This window comes from Caretta caretta, chromosome 11, assembly GCF_965140235.1.
Source record: "Caretta caretta isolate rCarCar2 chromosome 11, rCarCar1.hap1, whole genome shotgun sequence".
NCBI lineage: Eukaryota > Metazoa > Chordata > Testudines > Cheloniidae > Caretta > Caretta caretta.
The window spans coordinates 47,845,689-47,862,955 of record NC_134216.1 but is presented as its reverse complement, the minus strand read 5'-3'; the positions used below and the strand labels follow the sequence as shown (position 1 = coordinate 47,862,955).

The 17,267-nt window shown below is 43.7% G+C and overlaps 1 protein-coding gene and 1 long non-coding RNA gene across 3 annotated transcripts in view; one reads left to right on the top strand and one right to left on the bottom strand.

The window, feature by feature from the left end:
- The window catches only part of PDE1A (phosphodiesterase 1A), a 373,257-nt gene that overhangs the window by 67,393 nt on the left and 288,597 nt on the right, over window positions 1-17,267 (top strand). The gene's annotated exons all lie outside the window — the stretch shown is intronic.
- LOC142068458 (uncharacterized) overlaps window positions 1-17,267 on the bottom strand; it is a 57,539-nt gene that overhangs the window by 19,070 nt on the left and 21,202 nt on the right. Inside the window, exon 2 of the long non-coding RNA XR_012664286.1 lies at window positions 11,370-11,515. This is a non-coding gene — a long non-coding RNA (uncharacterized LOC142068458). The remainder of the gene's footprint in view (window positions 1-11,369; window positions 11,516-17,267) is intronic.

Genomic DNA, 17,267 nt, shown 5'->3' with positions numbered 1-17,267 from the left:
TCCCATTTTGCTGTTTTCAGATTTGCACATATGGTACCAAAAGCATCACTTTTGCATGTTGTGGTCAACTGTGTTCAGTAATCAGCTAGTGCCTCAAAGAATTATGGCCATGAAGTCAAAGCAAAGCTTAATATCTGTTCACAAAATACACACTGCCTAATGCCAAAGCTCTTTGCTATAAATCTGCTGTAGTTCAGATCTCATATAAGATACAACTCCTCTTCTTCCAAAATTTGCACACCACACCAAAGTCTTGCTTGCCAAAGATTAAATTAAATATAAAATAGTTATAACTTTTGTCAAGGTTCCTTCCCCACTCTGAACTCTAGGGTACAGATGTTGGGACCTGCATGAAAACCTCCTAAGCTTACTTTTACCAGCTTAGGTTAAAACTTCCCCAAGGTACAAACTATTTTACCCTTGGACTTCCACTGCCACCACCAAACTTTATCTGGGTTCCTGAAAAAACGTAGTTTGGAAACGTCTTTCCCCCCAAAATCGTCCCAACCCTTGCACCCCACTTCCTGGGGAAGGTTTGGTAAAAATCCTCACCAATTTGCATAGGTGACCACAGACCCAAACCCTTGGATCTTAGAACAATGAAAAAGCATTCAGTTTCCTTACAAGAAGACTTTTAATAGAAGAAAAAAAAGAATCACCTCTGTAAAATCAGGATGGTGAATACCGTACAGGGTAATTAGATTCAAAACATAGAGAATCCCTCTAGGCAAAACCTTAAGTTACAAAAAAGACACACAGACAGGAATATTCATTCTATTCAGCACAGCTATTTTCTCAGCCATTTAAAGAAATCATAATCTAACACATACCTAGCTAGATTACTTACTAAGTTCTAAGACTCCATTCCTATTCTGTCTCCGGCAAAAGCATCACACAGACAGACACAGACCCTTTGCTTTTCTCCCTCCTCTCAGCTTTTGAAAGTATCTTGTCTCCTCATTGGTCATTTTGGTCAGGTGCCAGCGAGGTTACCTTTAGCTTCTTAACCCTTTACAGGTGAGAGGATTTTTCCTCTGGCCAGGAGGGATTTTAAAGGGGTTTACCCTTCCCTTTATATTTATGACAACTTTAAAATTTCATATGCCAAAACCCACTTGAGTTGTGTTCCACTATTGTCACCACTAAAGGACTGATCTGGGTTGTAGCATACCCTGACATGCTACCAGTCCTGGAGATTACATCTGCAAGCATGACACATGTTTGTATTTTTCTGGCAGTAATAGTTCCATACAATTCAACAACACAGAAATAATAATTAAATACGCTGATGCAGCTGCCCCTGAACTCAAGGGGAGATTTTCTATTGACTTTAGTGGGTGAGAAATGGGCACATTGTCTTGGAGTCCTTTGTAGTGGTCTGCAGAATAAAAAAGATATGAAAACCAAATGCCATATATGCTGCTGGGAAAGGTAGGATAAGGGAGTTTAATGAGAATAGCTCTCTTCCTCTTATGAAAAAGTCTGCAAATGGGAAAAAGTCTGAGAACCTATGAACTTGAATCATTCATACTTCATTTCAGTGGGGGGGAAAACTCCAGGAGAAGCTGGTGAACTTCATCTCTCTCTCACACACACACTGTATACCATCCTTCATTCATCACCTAGATTTTCTACAGCACCAGCTGCCAAGTTCAAATATACATGTAAAAAGACAGTTTGGAGATTCTTCAGAAACAAGCTACACAAGTGGATCTTCCTGAACTCTCTTTGAACACCAAACGAAATGCAACACAGTTATCTAGCCTAAACATTGTTTTAGTTTGAGAAGATTAATTGACACAGTTTTTTCTTGGTCTCATTTGTGGTATTAGAAGAAATCATATAAAGGAATGCAAGCAGAATCTTCCCAGTTTTTGGCTTCCTGTGCATTGATAACCAAGATAACTTCTTCATGACTTAGTTATTGTTAGTGAGCATGCATGTATTAACATCTAATAGAGAGCAATAAATACTATATCTAGAAGGAACTCTGATGCTAAAGGTTGAGATTTATACACTGCAAGCCCTTGTCTAGCTCAGCATGATTTGTCAATGCTGTTTATTTTTTTGATTAAGTGGAGAGGTATCTGAAGTCTTTTTCCAGGTCTTTGGGACACTTTCACTTTTCAGAATAGAACACAAGCTCAAAAATAGAGGGAAATGTTGGCCTTTATTTGTGCTTTATATGCAATTTTATAAAGAAGTGTGATGGGGTGAATGAGCCTACTTAGGGATATTGCAGTAATGTCACTGAACCCCCATTCTGAATAGCCACATCTGAATTTTCTAACAAAGGAGGGTGGGATGAATGCTGATGAACTTAACTGTATGCAGTGCTGTTGTAGCTGTGTCAGTCCCAAGATAATAGAAAGACAAGGTGGATGAGGTCACTGGCAGCAGACAACTTCTAAGAAAGCAATGGTGGGGTGACCATACATCCCATTTTGGCCAGGACAGTCCCTTTTTAAAACCCTGTCCTGGCTGTCCTGACTTTTTTGGCAAAAGTGGGCATTTGTCCTGTTGGCTCTTGCCAACTGATCAAGGGGACAAATCATAGAATCATAGAATATCAGGGTTGGAAGGGACCCCAGAAGGTCATCTAGTCCAACCCCCTGCTCGAAGCAGGACCAATTCCCAGTTAAATCATCCCAGCCAGGGCTTTGTCAAGCCTGACCTTAAAAACCTCTAAGGAAGGAGATTCTACCACCTCCCTAGGTAACGCATTCCAGTGTTTCACCACCCTCATAGTGAAAAAGTTTTTCCTAATATCCAATCTAAACCTCCCCCACTGCAACTTGAGACCGTTACTCCTCGTTCTGTCATCTGCTACCATTGAGAACAGTCTAGAGCCATCCTCTTTGGAACCCCCTTTCAGGTAGTTGAAAGCAGCTATCAAATCCCCCCTCATTCTTCTCTTCTGCAGACTAAACAATCCCAGCTCCCTCAGCCTCTCCTCATAAGTCATGTGTTCTAGACCCCTAATCATTTTTGTTGCCCTTCGCTGGACTCTCTCCAATTTATCCACATCCTTCTTGTAGTGTGGGGCCCAAAACTGGACACAGTACTCCAGACGAGGCCTCACCAATGTCGAATAGAGGGGAACGATCACGTCCCTCGATCTGCTCGCTATGCCCCTACTTATACATCCCAAAATGCCATTGGCCTTCTTGGCAACAAGGGCACACTGCTGACTCATATCCAGCTTCTCATCCACTGTCACCCCTAGGTCCTTTTCCGCAGAACTGCTGCCTAGCCATTCGGCCCCTAGTCTGTAGCGGTGCATTGGATTCTTCCGTCCTAAGTGCAGGACCCTGCACTTATCCTTATTGAACCTCATCAGATTTCTTTTGGCCCAATCCTCCAATTTGTCTAGGTCCTTCTGTATCCTATCCCTCCCCTCCAGCGTATCTACCACTCCTCCCAGTTTAGTATCATCCGCAAATTTGCTGAGAGTGCAATCTACACCATCCTCCAGATCATTTATGAAGATATTGAACAAAACCGGTCCCAGGACCGACCCCTGGGGCATTCCACTTGACACCGGCTGCCAACTAGACATGGAGACATTGATCACTACCAGTTGAGCCCGACAATCTAGCCAGATTTCTACCCACCTTATAGTGCATTCATCCAGCCCATACTTCCTTAACTTGCTGACAAGAATACTGTGGGAGACCGTGTCAAAAGCTTTGCTAAAGTCAAGAAACGATACATCCACTGCTTTCCCTTCATCCACAGAACCAGTAATCTCATCATAAAAGGTGATTAGATTAGTCAGGCATGACCTTCCCTTGGTGAATCCATGCTGGCTGTTCCTGATCACTTTCCTCTCATGCAAGTGCTTCAGGATTGATTCTTTGAGGACCTGCTCCATGATTTTTCCAGGGACTGAGGTGAGGCTGACTGGCCTGTAGTTCCCAGGATCCTCCTCCTTCCCTTTTTTAAAGATTGGCACTACATTAGCCTTTTTCCAGTCATCCGGGACTTCCCCCGTTCGCCACGAGTTTTCAAAGATAATGGCCAATGGCTCTGCAATCACAGCCGCCAATTCCTTCAGCACTCTCGGATGCAACTCGTCCGGCCCCATGGACTTGTGCACGTCCAGCTTTTCTAAATAGTCCCTAACCACCTCTATCTCCACTGAGGGCTGGCCATCTCTTCCCCATTTTGTGATGCCCAGCGCAGCAGTCTGGGAGCTGACCTTGTTCGTGAAGACAGAGGCAAAAAAAGCATTGAGTACATCAGCTTTTTCCACATCCTCTGTCACTAGGTTGCCTCCCTCATTCAGTAAGGGGCCCACACTTTCCTTGGCTTTCTTCTTGTTGCCAACATACCTGAAGAAACCCTTCTTGTTACTCTTGACATCTCTTGCTAGCTGCAGCTCCAGGTGCGATTTGGCCCTCCTGATATCATTCCTACATGCCCGAGCAATATTTTTATACTCTTCCCTGGTCATATGTCCAACCTTCCACTTCTTGTAAGCTTCTTTTTTATGTTTAAGATCCGCTAGGATTTCACCATTAAGCCAAGCTGGTCGCCTGCCATATTTACTATTCTTTCGACTCATCAGGATGGTTTGTCCCTGTAACCTCAACAGGGATTCCTTGAAATACAGCCAGCTCTCCTGGACTCCTTTCCCCTTCATGTTAGTCCCCCAGGGGATCCTGGCCATCCGTTCCCTGAGGGAGTCGAAGTCTGCTTTCCTGAAGTCCAGGGTCCGTATCCTGCTGCTTACCTTTCTTCCCTGCGTCAGGATCCTGAACTCAACCAACTCATGGTCACTGCCTCCCAGATTCCCATCCACTTTTGCTTCCCCTACTAATTCTACCCGGTTTGTGAGCAGTCATAATTTTGGCAAAGTGGAGTGTAGAGGAACATGTGGGGGGCGAGTGGTGATGCCAGCCCTGCATAGGGGGGTCGGCAGGGCTCGGGCAAACGGAGCCCAGCCTTATGCAGGGGGGTGAGCAGTGATGCCAGCCTTGTGTGGGGAGAGAGGGCAGGGCTCGGACAAGCAGCTCAGGCAAACCCTGAGCAAGGGAATGATCTTAGGCTAGCCTCATGTGTCCCATTTTTCCTTGGGGAAATATGGTCACCCTGAGCAGTAGATATTAAGCAATAGCTGGATGACTGTCAGTCATGTGGCCCAGATCAATGTGCTTTGACCCCCCAAGGAAGAATACCTGCCCACTTATCACCTGCAGGGCTACATCTGTCAGTGAAGAGAAGGAGATGCTTCTGAAAAGTAGTGCAGATTCAGAGGTTATCACTGTTTTGAGCTCAATCAGTAGGCTTGTCAGGGGAAGGGAGATTTAAAAAGGAAACTAGGGAGTCCAGACAATGCAAACAGTACATCAGAATTTTAACTTTGTGTGGACAGAGGGCAGTCAGTCATAATTGATAAAGAGACTAAGACCATGCCTACACAACCTGCAGTTTGGACTACAGAGGTATGAATTGCAGCATGCACTAGCTTGTTACACTTTAACTCCCCTGTGTGGATGCAGCTGGCACAAACCTAAAGATACCTGTTTTGCATTAACTAGTCTTGTTTGAAAGCAGACTACATTAATGCAAACTAGGTACTTTTTTCATTTGTCTGCACAGAAGAGTTACGGAGCACTATGCTAGTGCACACTATGCAAACTGTGGGGCTGTGTAGACAAGCCCTAAGTCTAGGACAAAAATTTCAGAACTGTCCTAACTGAACTAATTTCCACTCCTCAGTTTTTGAGTACAACATGGAGAAGCTGCAACTTCCATTGTCTTCACTTGGTTTAAGATACCCATCAGGCTTAAGATGTCTGAATTGGTGCATCTCAAGAAAAAAGGCGTTCAAAATTAGAGGTGACCTCTGGAAAATTTTAGCCACAGTAGGCTTGGAGACATCCTTGGCTGTGGCGCACACCATGACATTTGTAGACATTTTAGTTTTGGAACCCAATGTTCCAGATGGGTCACATGTGTAAGATGAGAACAGCTGGAGGACCAGTGATATAAGGAACCTGCATTTTCTTCCTCATTTCAGATCAGATTCTTAGAGCTGGGACTATTCCAACAATCAGTGTTGTGTTGGCTTCCAGCCATTTCCTCTTGACAACAGCCAATTATTTCTCATTTTCATAGTCCCGCTCAAGGAACAGTGAATCCCCTTTGTGTGCTGAATGAATACTATTGATGTTGAAGACTATAAACCAAATGCTTCTTAAAAGGTGTTCTTACTGTCTCTCTCTTTCCTCCACCAATACCCACAACCATAGAGTAGGTTCATAATGTGAAGGACAGATGCCAGGATACCGTATTAACTCATAGCTGATTGACGACTGACTAGTTCTTGCTTTAAAACATTGGTTTGAGTTTAATGCTCATAGTGTCAAAATTACAGGCTGGGGAAGCGCGGGATTTTTCCTTAGAACAAGCACAGCACAGACAGCAGCAGTGCAAGCTTATCCATGCTGCTCTGACACCATGCTTTAGATCCCTGCCTGCAGGGACCACACCTAGGGAGCATATCATGAAATGCTAGTCTACACCGCCATTAAGTTCTTGGTTTAAGTTCTGAGGCCACCAGATTTGTCAAGGTTAAAACTATTAGGCTGACCTGGATCAAACAGGTGAATATGGCAGCTGAATCCTTCTTAATTATACATCCAGACACAGCTAAAGATTCTGTAATGTGATCTTCTGTTCATTTAGATAGAGCATTACCTTTTGATTTTCCTCACACCTGGCACTTTAGAAACTGTCTTACTAAAATATTGTTTTTATTATCAACTTTTTAAAGGAAAAAAAGCCACGCATCTGTTTTATTCCATCTTGTTCGTTCTTTGTCATTCTTCTTAAATTTCTTTCCCCCCTCAAAGACAGCCTGTCTCCAGCATAGTTTTTCCAATCAAGTGCTTTCATTTTTGTCTAATTAAATGACTCCAGCTAGCATGAACTATACAATAGGCTTGAACAACATCAGCAGCTGATAGCATAGTGTTGCCTAACAACTTGCAGAACAGTTCCTCCATTTGTGCTTAGTTACCATAGTAATATCTGCCCACTGGTGGTGGACCCATTTAGAGAGAAATTTAAATGAAAACAACTGTCAGTATAACATGGTTGAGATTTTCACCACACAAATATTAGGAAACTCAGTTATTCCCAAAGCAACCGTAGTGCGGCTCACTTTTGCATATGACGTATCTGGGTTTTGGATACATGTTTGTTTTCTGTGGGTCCAATTATCTGTTGCCCTGTTCCTGCATTGGGTGCAGAGATGGATGGGAAGGGCCACGGTGTCTCTGTCACTTTTGTGTTCCAAAGCCACCTTTCAACCACCTGCAGTTCGGGGCTGTTCAGGAGCCTCCGGCTCCCAGTGTAAGTTAGGGCAGCTTATAGTTTGCTTCCCAAGACCCCGATGAGTAATGGGAAGCAGCACCGAGCCAAGCGGGGGCGGTGCTAGCACCAGCTGTAAGCCAGCAGAATAGTCCCTGACAGTACATATGGGGTGTTCCCTGAGGGATGCTTGTTTCTTTATGGTGTTGGAGCACAGTTGGGTGGAGAATGAGGTAAAGTAGCAGTGAGGGATTTCTCCTAAATTTAAGGCTTAACACAGATAGAAACAATTAAAAATTGGCAGTGCCTTCTTCAGGTATTTTACATTATGAAAGAATGGGGAGGGGACTCTTCCAAAGTAAACTATACCTGATGGAAAGGTATGTCACGTGACCAAACTCTGCTATGAAACATGGGGTCTGAGACAGAGCTAGGCTTGTGATTCTCTCAGCTATTCCTAATAACTGGGAGTGCTCCAGAGAGATCCACCCTCCTTTGGTGCTGTGTGTTTGTTTGCAGAGGGAAGAGTGTCTGCCATCTCCATTAAAGGTATTTATGCCCCCATAGAACTGTCACTCTCCACAGAATTTGACTGGTCCCAAAGTAGTGTTCTGTCCAGTTCTTGCTGTAACAATGGAGGGGTCTGCACCTGCCGTCTGGCCATCTAGGCCCTGAATCAATATTTTATGACAACATTCGTGAATCAAAATAGTTTAATAGCCTAGGTAATGGAAGCTTGAATTTTCAAAAAGGGCCTACATTCAGTAGGAGTTGGGCACCTAGCTTTTATGTGCCTTTCAAAATTTGAGGCAATGTCTATGCTACAAAGAGCAGTTGACACAAATTACATCATTGTGCAGCCGCTAACTTTTGTATATCGCTCGGGCGCATGGATGCTTATGTCAGCACTCTAGAGACTGAGCAATTTATTTGAGCATAAGCTTTCGTGAGCTACAGCTGTACTTTCTCCCCATGAGTGCTAGCATCCCTGCGAAATGTGGTGGTGCCGCTGTCTGGCTCAATGCCTTGTGGGACATTTTCTCAGCGCTCTGTGGGACACCAGAGATTTCTGGGAACTAGGGGTCAAGTTCCAACCATAATTTTCATGCCGTTAACAAAAAAAAATTTCCCCAGTCTCATGCTTTTGAGAAGCACAGACCTTGCGCAGTTCAGTGCAAGTCTCATGAGCACTGACAATGCAGGATGAACCGTTCTCCTGTATTTGCGGGACGTGAATGAGTACTACTACAACTGGGACTGCAACGACAAAGATGGGGAGATGTTCAAGTGCAATAACAGGATGATGGACACAGCAGAAAAAAACGCCAGGTTGCTGCTGGCATTCGCAGAGCAGCTCCACACAGTGGACCAATGCTTCTGGGCCCAAGAAATGAGCACTGGCTGATGGGACCATATTATAATGCAGGATTGGAATTCACTAGCCGTGGCTAAAGAACTTCTGGATGTTAAAGGCCACATTCCAGGATCTTGTGCTGAGCACACCCAGATCTCCAGCACAGGGACACCAAAATGAGAGAAGTAAGTGAGTGATCATGCTCTAGAAGCTTACAGTACTGGATTGCTATTGGTCAATGGGCAATCAGTTTGGAGTTGGAAAATCCACAGTATCATCCAAGTGTGTAAGGCCATTAAGTGTCTCCTGCTACATAGAACTTAGAGTCTTGGTAATATACAGGAAATTTTGGATCGGTTTGCAGCAGTGGGGTGACAGATGGTGCACACATCCCTATTCTGGCATCAGCCCACCGTGGTACATCAACAGAAAGGGCTACTTTTCTATGGTTATGCAAGTGCTAGTGGATGCCCAGGGACACTTCACTGATATCTGAGTGGGCTGGTCAGGGAACGTGCATGGTGCTCACATCTTTAAGAACACAGCAGTTTTCAAAAAGCTGCAAGCAGAGACATTCTTCTCCAACCAGCGGATTACTGTTGGCGATACTGAAATGCGAGTCGTGATTCCGGGGGACCCAGCCAACCATTTATTCCCCTGGCTTGTAAAGCCATACACTAGCAACCTCAACATCACTAAAGAAGGATTCAGCTACAGGCTCAGCAGGTGCAGAATGACTGTTGAATGTGCTTTTGGTAGATTGAAGGGACTCTGGAGCTGTTTACTCACTAGATTGCCTTGCTAAGATCCAAATGTTGCCATGGTTATAGATGCATGTTGTGTATTGCATTATATCTAGGAGGCAAAAGGGGAAGAGCTACCACCATGGTGGGGGAGCCTGGGGGACTGTGTGTCGATGGAATTTGATCAGCCAGACACAAGGACTATTAGAAGAGCCAACGGTTGAGCTATACAGCTGAGGGAGGCCTTAAAAACATTTTAACAATATGGTACAGTAGGGTTGTCTGTTTTTATGAAAACCGCATCTCTCGTGTATGAAGATTAAATAGGGATGGGTAATTGCCTCCTGCTATGAATAGTGTAATGCTTGGTATAAACTAATAAAGACACTGAGTTTCCAAAAATAGAACGTTATTGTGTGCAAAGAAACAGGCAACAAAATTTAAATGCAACGAAACACATCCGGTTAAAAATCTTTTACCAGCAGGTAACAGGGTGAGCCATACTCAAAAACCACAAGTAAAAATGGAAGTGAACATTTAGGGTCATGTATTTAAAACCTATTGCAATGTAGTAGGTTGTAGCTACACATACACCAACGGATACATGTAGCTGCTGTTCTCCTTATTGTCCCCCAGCATGGAGTGGAAGAGTTATGGATGTACACTATGCTGCCACCTGGTATGTTGGGGCCATAGGGAGCACCAGCCATGGTGTTCTTCAAGGATTGGAAAGGCTGCTGAATACAGGGTCTTTGGTCATGTAGGTCAATAATGATCTGCAACATATGAGTTTATTGCGCGAGCAAACCTACAATGTCCTGGTGCATTTTCCAGTGTGCCTCTTAGTCCTTTCCCCTCTCCTGCAGCAACTGCTCTTTCCATTATTGGTCCTTCTCCTTGGTCATGGTCATATTGTCTTTCTAAACTCTGTGTTCATGTTCAAAGGCCCTAGTCCTCTTCTTTTTCCTCCTGAGCAGGGTTAGACATTTAGAAGGCATGGAGGGGGAACCTCTCAAGGCCACTACGGCAGAGACTGCCGATTAAAACAGAGATACAGCATTCTATTTACAGTCACAGTGAAAAAGGAAAAGATAAGTGTACAAATTCCCTTACATCATACTTGTAAATACGTTAAATAAAACGTGCTCATTGTGACTTTAGCTTTGGAATGCCTCAGTACTGCACTGCTCTATAGTGCAAACCAAACCAGGCTAGCCTCATGGGGAAGCACAGGTGTTCTGTTGCATGGCACCTGTAAATGCTGGGCACCCTTCTCCAGGTATGAGTATAAGGAAAGTGCAATGAATATTGGCAGTATTTGGACAGAGGTGAAGATTTTGGGTGATCTCTCACTCCTGAGGGTGACAAAGGCACAGAGAACCCAGCTGCCACTGGCATCCTGAAGCCACCCAGGCCTGTATGCTGCTAGATTATTTACTACAATGGTGCCAGCCAAACTCCTCCCAGACTGGCATAGGAAAGTCTCCTATCAGGGTGGAAGAAAGAAGACTGCTATTCCTAGAAATATTCAGGAGAGGATTGCAGAGTATGTTCCTGAAGGTTTCATTAAAATATCTTAAGAAGACAAAAGGGACATTCTTATCAAGATTAAAAAAAGGCACACCTCATGGTCCCCCCTGCCTTGCTGAACAAACCAAAGAATGGAAAACTGGATGCCGTCTCTGTTTGATCTACAGCCATCCAAGCACAGCACACTAATGTGGATTACGTAATCAGACTGCCATACTGCTATTTTTGAATTTTTTCCTGAACCAGTAAAGTAAGCATTGAAAAGTCTATGCCTTTGTTCTCTAAACTTGCAGATGGGATGGGCACCATTTTTTTAATTGGAGAAGAAAGCCAGAGGGAGGGAGATGGGGTTTTGGGCAACAATTCTTTTTAAAAAAGAATTTAGGACTAAACCATGTACGTGTTTACCTGAGCTCCCTTACCCTTCATCAGCAGGCTCATCTGCACTCTCCTGGTAGGCCTGGCAGGACTCTGGTGGAATTTCATGCTGCTCCTGGCTCTCAGCATGGTTTGTGTCTCCCCACTTCTCCTCCTTGCTGTTCACCCAAGGGGTCTCTGCTTGAGGTTCCTGCAAAAGTCCACAGTTGTATGCCAGTGTTGGTGAGGTCACTGACATGTATGGCATGCAGTCTGTTGTAAAAGGGGCAGATGTGTAGGGCAGCACCAGATTTCTTGTTGCCCTGCCTCAAAGCTCTGGTATCTCTGAAGCTCCTTTGCTTTCACATGGCAGTGCTGCTCATCCCTGTTGTGTCCCTGTTTCAGCATCACTAGCTTTTACATAACTGTGCTTGTTCAGCTTCTTTTCCTGACAGGTGGGGATAGCCAAGATGTTTTGCCTGCTCTAGGCAGGAGTGCATCTAGTAGCTCTCTGTGTGTATAGAGCCAGCATGGATGGATCCACCCGCATCAGTGGGTGGGGGAACTTGATGAGGCCAGCAGTTAAAGGGGAACAGTCCCAGTAGGGGAGCAAGGGATGGAGTCACTCACCAAGGGGCAAATAGGTAGCTCCTCCCCAAGGGAGTCTCTGGCACCCATTGGTCAGCTGTGGGAGAGAGGTGCTGATTGGCCAGCATTCCCCAGGTCCCAGGATTTAGCCCATCGCAGGGGCCATGAGGAACCTCTTTAGAAGCCCACCCTAACCCACCTGAATTAGGAATGGGAACCCAGCCAGACAGATGCTGTAGATCTAGCTGATCGCTTGTTTAGAGGGTCAGGAAGGAATTTTTTCTCCCATGAGCCAAATGGCAGAGAACCAGGGAGGGTTTTTTTTGCCTTCCTTGCAACACCTTCAATCCACAGTGGATTGAGTAGGAATGTGCCCAGTATGTAACAGAGGTACTGGGGTACTGTTAGTTGTTCATCACAACTTGTGGCTGGCTTCCAGTGCGGTTAAGAGAATAAAATAGTTCCCAGAGGTAAAAGACTTGGGATTTTCGTGTGGGGCCTTGGGCTCATGTGATGGAGTGAGACCTTGTGGCCTTCGTGGGCTGAGGTCAGACCTTGTGGCCCTTTCAGGTTGAGGACCCCAGTCTGCTGCACCCTTTGTCCCCTTCCTGGGGGGAGGGTGCTAGGACTCAGACTGAGCTGAGTCCTGGGGGTAGGCTGAGTTGACCCAATCCCATGTTATTGGTTATATGGTAAGGAGCCCTTAAGCCCCGCAACACAACCGTTAAATGCCTGGTATAGGGGAATATGGATGATGGGCAGGTAGCACCTCTCCCCTGTGTTAAAGATTAATAAAATTGCACACTGCTGCTTAATTCCATGTGTTTGTCTGTCCTCATTTTGCTGCTGTGTCATCATCAAGTTGCGCTGCTAGGTGTGCTCACTAAGATGGGCAATCGGGAAAAGAAATTTAAAAAACACAGGAGAGTTTAAGTGTGTGTGTGGGGGGGGCGCTTCAGGTCTTTGTTACTCCCTGGGCAGTGGAGTTCAAAATTGTGAATGGAGTTGCTGTTGTCTCAGAGGCAGGGGCAGTGTGGGACAGCTGCTGAAGACTGTTACGGTCCACATAGGTCATGCAGTGAACCTAAGTAGGTCGGTCTTTGTGAACCTAAGTAGGTCAACCATGGCTCTGTGTCATTTTGGGAGGTGTTATTACACCATTGTAACTGGGTACGTACATCAGTGTGAGACAAATTTTGGTGTCAACACATGCACAGCTAGCTTGACAAGTTGACTTATGTCAACTAACTTTGTAGTTTAGACTAGGCCTCAGTCTAAATGTTTGTGGATGAGGTTAAAAAAGCTCTATGCCACAACTGCAGAAGTATTCAAATCCTTTAATGTATGTGAAAACAGTTAAACAGGGTCTGAGTTATTCATAGCCTAGGATGCTGGTGATGGGCCCATAAATTTTAAACCAGTGACAGTTATTAGCTCATCTATTTTGCTCTTAAGAGCCATGGGGATTCTTTAGTCTTTTAATTTGGATGCATGGTTCCAAAGATGGTTCACTTAATTTGAGGATGGAATAATGGGCTCTTCTTTCCTGAAATGTGGACTGTTTGGTTGATTAGGTTTTCTGGATTAAAATTCAATTTAGTTAAATGCTCAGATAAAATGATGCTTTCATTCGGTCTCCATACAAGCATTTTTCCCTATAAGCAGTAATTGTTTGCTTTGCTCAGGGCATTAATCAGTAGTAATATTATTTGATATCTGACCTTCTAGGCTTTTGTCTTTTAAACCACAGTGTGAAAATCTCTGTTTAGAAAGCAGTGTTTATTGACAATGCCTTAATTGCTTCATCCCCAACCATCCATTGTTAAATAGAATGAAAGTGGTACTATTATGTAAACAGGAATAGGATGGAATATTAATTGAGTACTGGTGATGTATTTTCTTTGTAATTTACAGGCTATCACTCTGGTTAATATCAAGACTTACCGTATCTATGGAGACCGTAGGGGGGAAAACAGCTTCTGCATCTAAGGAATGTTCAAGGAAAGAAAATGCTTTGGTTGTCTTAAAAAAAAAATCAGTGCTGATGTCTTGATTGACCTTGTGGAGCTCTTGGTGTTACAAAGAGGAAAGCAAGGAAATGCAAGTAGAATTTGAACAAATTAAGGGGAAAAAGTGACCCCCAGCATTCGATGTATTTTACATAAGCACTGCTGATAATAAAGTGGATTTTAATTGCCAAATCAAATACAAGTGAGTGAGGTACCAGGGTTTTTGCTAGACACTCAACTCAGAGCCAGTTTCAGCAAGTTGAGTTTACCCAATTTCCTTGTGTCTTGCATCCATGAGTTGCTACTTTTTTGTCCTTTAGTGGGCCTTAAATGAAGATGCGCTATAAAGCCACCACATTTAGATCTTAGTTCAGAATTTGGGGATTTGGGAATCAAGGGTTTTTCTGTGGGTTGATCTTTATTCTTAGTGAGCTTCATGCAATGATCCTGTTGTGAGCTGAGTGAAACCTTGTAATGGGTTGAGTTCAAACCTCCATTGAGCTTGGTGGATGTGAATACATCCCTCAACTAACATAACTGTAAGGATATGCCAGTCACAATCCCTCACCTAAAACAAATCCACCCAGGAGTTTTGGACTATGTGGATGGAGGGGTATTTGCTGAGTAGTGTAAGCAAGGTATCACCCTAGAGAGTTCTAGGTTTGGGGTACTGACTGAAAAGATGCTTGGGCATGAAAGTTAAGAAACTACCCCTTTGCCTTTGGTTCCTCCTGCATCCAGAGAAACAGAATTTTATACATTTCTTGTAAATAAACAAAATTGCATCAAAGAAAATACCTGACTCCATTGTCAATTTCTACTCCCAACTGGAACATCCCATAGCCCTGAACTTTGACTAGCTACTTGGGTCAAAAAGGAGTCAATTCATTCTAAATAAGTAACTAAAACTGTCATAAGCCAATGGTAAAGACCTCCCCCCACCCAAACAAGAGTTGCTTTATTTTAACACTAAACAAGACCCTTTAAGGAAAACCGTATTGGTCCTAAAACCCATCTCTCTGCTTCACTGTAAAGTCACTGTCTAGAACCTTACCTACCTCCTTCTGTGTAGGTTCCTGATGTAGACTGAAAGGGAACAGTACACACATCCTCACCTTTCCCCTGTCTTGTCTTTATTTTCTGTGTAAACCAACTTTGACCAGAAAATATATATAACAGATGATAGATTTTAGGCATGTCATCAACCTTGCCACTTATCCATATCAATTCAAATTCTAATCTTCAAGAGAGTTTTGTCTTTGTGATTTACCTGGATAATCAAATCCCAAAGGTGTAGACGCCTGTTCAATAGGCTTAGAAGGACTATTTCTTTTTCAAGTGATCCCTATTGTATTCCACTGAGGATTATACGCATGTGCCATGCATCTGGAGCCAGAGCTTATGGAAGTAGTACTTCTTGACAGTCCATTCATGTGTCCTATGCTGCCTCATGGTTTTGCCCAAGGTGATAAAGGACGTGGCAGGCTGCCAGCATCTCCAGTTCCTTTTCACCGCCGTATGGACTGAGTTGGAGCTTCTACAATCCTATCATCCTTGTGACACAGTTCCAAAAACTTTACAAAAATATCCTTAATAAATCTAAGCTACGAATAGTACTATTTTTGTTTGATTTTCCTTCTTCATAGCAGATTCAAGACTTGGGACGCTGCTTTGGTGGTGGTTCCTGCTGCCTGTGTTTCCTGCTGAACTCCCCTGCCTGTGTGACCTTGAGCAAAACCTCTGCTTCCTGCCCCTGCTCTTTTTCCATCAGTGATGAGCATCAGCACTATTTGTACTGCTTGGGGGAAGCCCACATTGCATCCAGTGCAGTATCTGCCTCTTTTCCTGCCCGTACTCGAGAGAACCAGACTCTCCACTGCAGGAAACATCTTATGGAGAGGGCCATAGGAATGACATTGGATCCTAGCTGAGGAACCCCACCTTGTACATCAGCCTTGGAGTGCATACCATTATCATCAGTGTTATGTGGCTTCGGAACCAGATAAAGATGCTGACTGTTTCTTCTTGACTGAGTACCTTGATCAGTCTCAACTATGTAGGGTATCAGGGTGCAATTATTACCAATGACAATAACTACTATGTAATATTTTACCTCATTCAGTTTTATCAGGATGGGGTGGGGGTCTCCTAGTTTAAACTTGAGGGAGCTTTGGGTTGCATTTTAATGGTGAACAAAGAAAATCTGAGATGTCTTTTGCACCCCAGAGTCTGGATGCTTATCTAATATTCTGGAAACCTCAAGTTTGGTCTATTCTGGCCTGCCTAGATCTATACTGAGATGATTGGTGGGAAGAGGCGGTGATACAGAAATAGAGGGGAAAGGGCCATCTGGGACTAATGCAGAAAACAAGAATAAATGTGTAAGTAGAGAACAATACTAAGAAAGATACCACATCCAAAACAATCCAAATTGGACTTGCCAAGATTTTTGCCTCAGATTTTGATCTTGTTAGGACTTTTTGAAGGCCCATGTAAGGCATAAAACAAAGATACTTTAAAACTACTCACAAAAGCTGTTGTCATCATTGCATTGATAGAGTATGAATAATGCATTTATTTGGTTAAAAAGAAACCAAACATACCATAACAACTCCAGCCAAACTTACACCTTTTCACTAGATAACATAACAGTTCAATGTTTAGATGAAGACGACTTGGCACTTAAGTTTTCCATTGGTATTTACAGGTGACGGGTTTAGAGAAATGTTTTGCTGCAGCAGTCCACAGTACAGGATGATATACGGTTATCTTACAGAATTATCCATGAGTGACTAAATCCCTCCTGCAAATGTTTTATCAGGTGTGAGTAGTGAAATGCTCCAGCCTTATTTTTCTGTGAGGAAGAAGGGAAATAATTTTTTAAAATATTTCCAGGAACAGCCAGTGTTTATATGAGTCTCAGATGGAAGATTTCCAGATCCTCTCTGTAAACCTTTATATGAAACCATGCATAATGTATAGTTTACAATTTGGAGTCATCAAAAATATGTGAACATTTGGATGTTCCAGAAAATGTTGGATCTGTGTCACAGAAGAAGTCCCTTGGAGAAATGCAGACAGTGTAAAAAAGACATAGATAGGCGCCTGGAAAAGCATGGTGAGTAATCTGAAGGTGAATTATCTTTAATTGATATCGGATGTGCTTTCATTGTCATAAGTCTTCAGGGCAAATTAATCATTAAACTTGCTTGCTTTTAAACCCTGTATTATATTTACAAAGGTACACTCACAAGAGGTGCCTTCTCCGGCTTCATGGTCCGGGAGCCCTCCTTGGGAGCGTTGGGAGGGTATTGGCTCCAGGGTGATGAACAGTTCCTGGCTGCCGGGGAGAAGGGATTCTCCGCT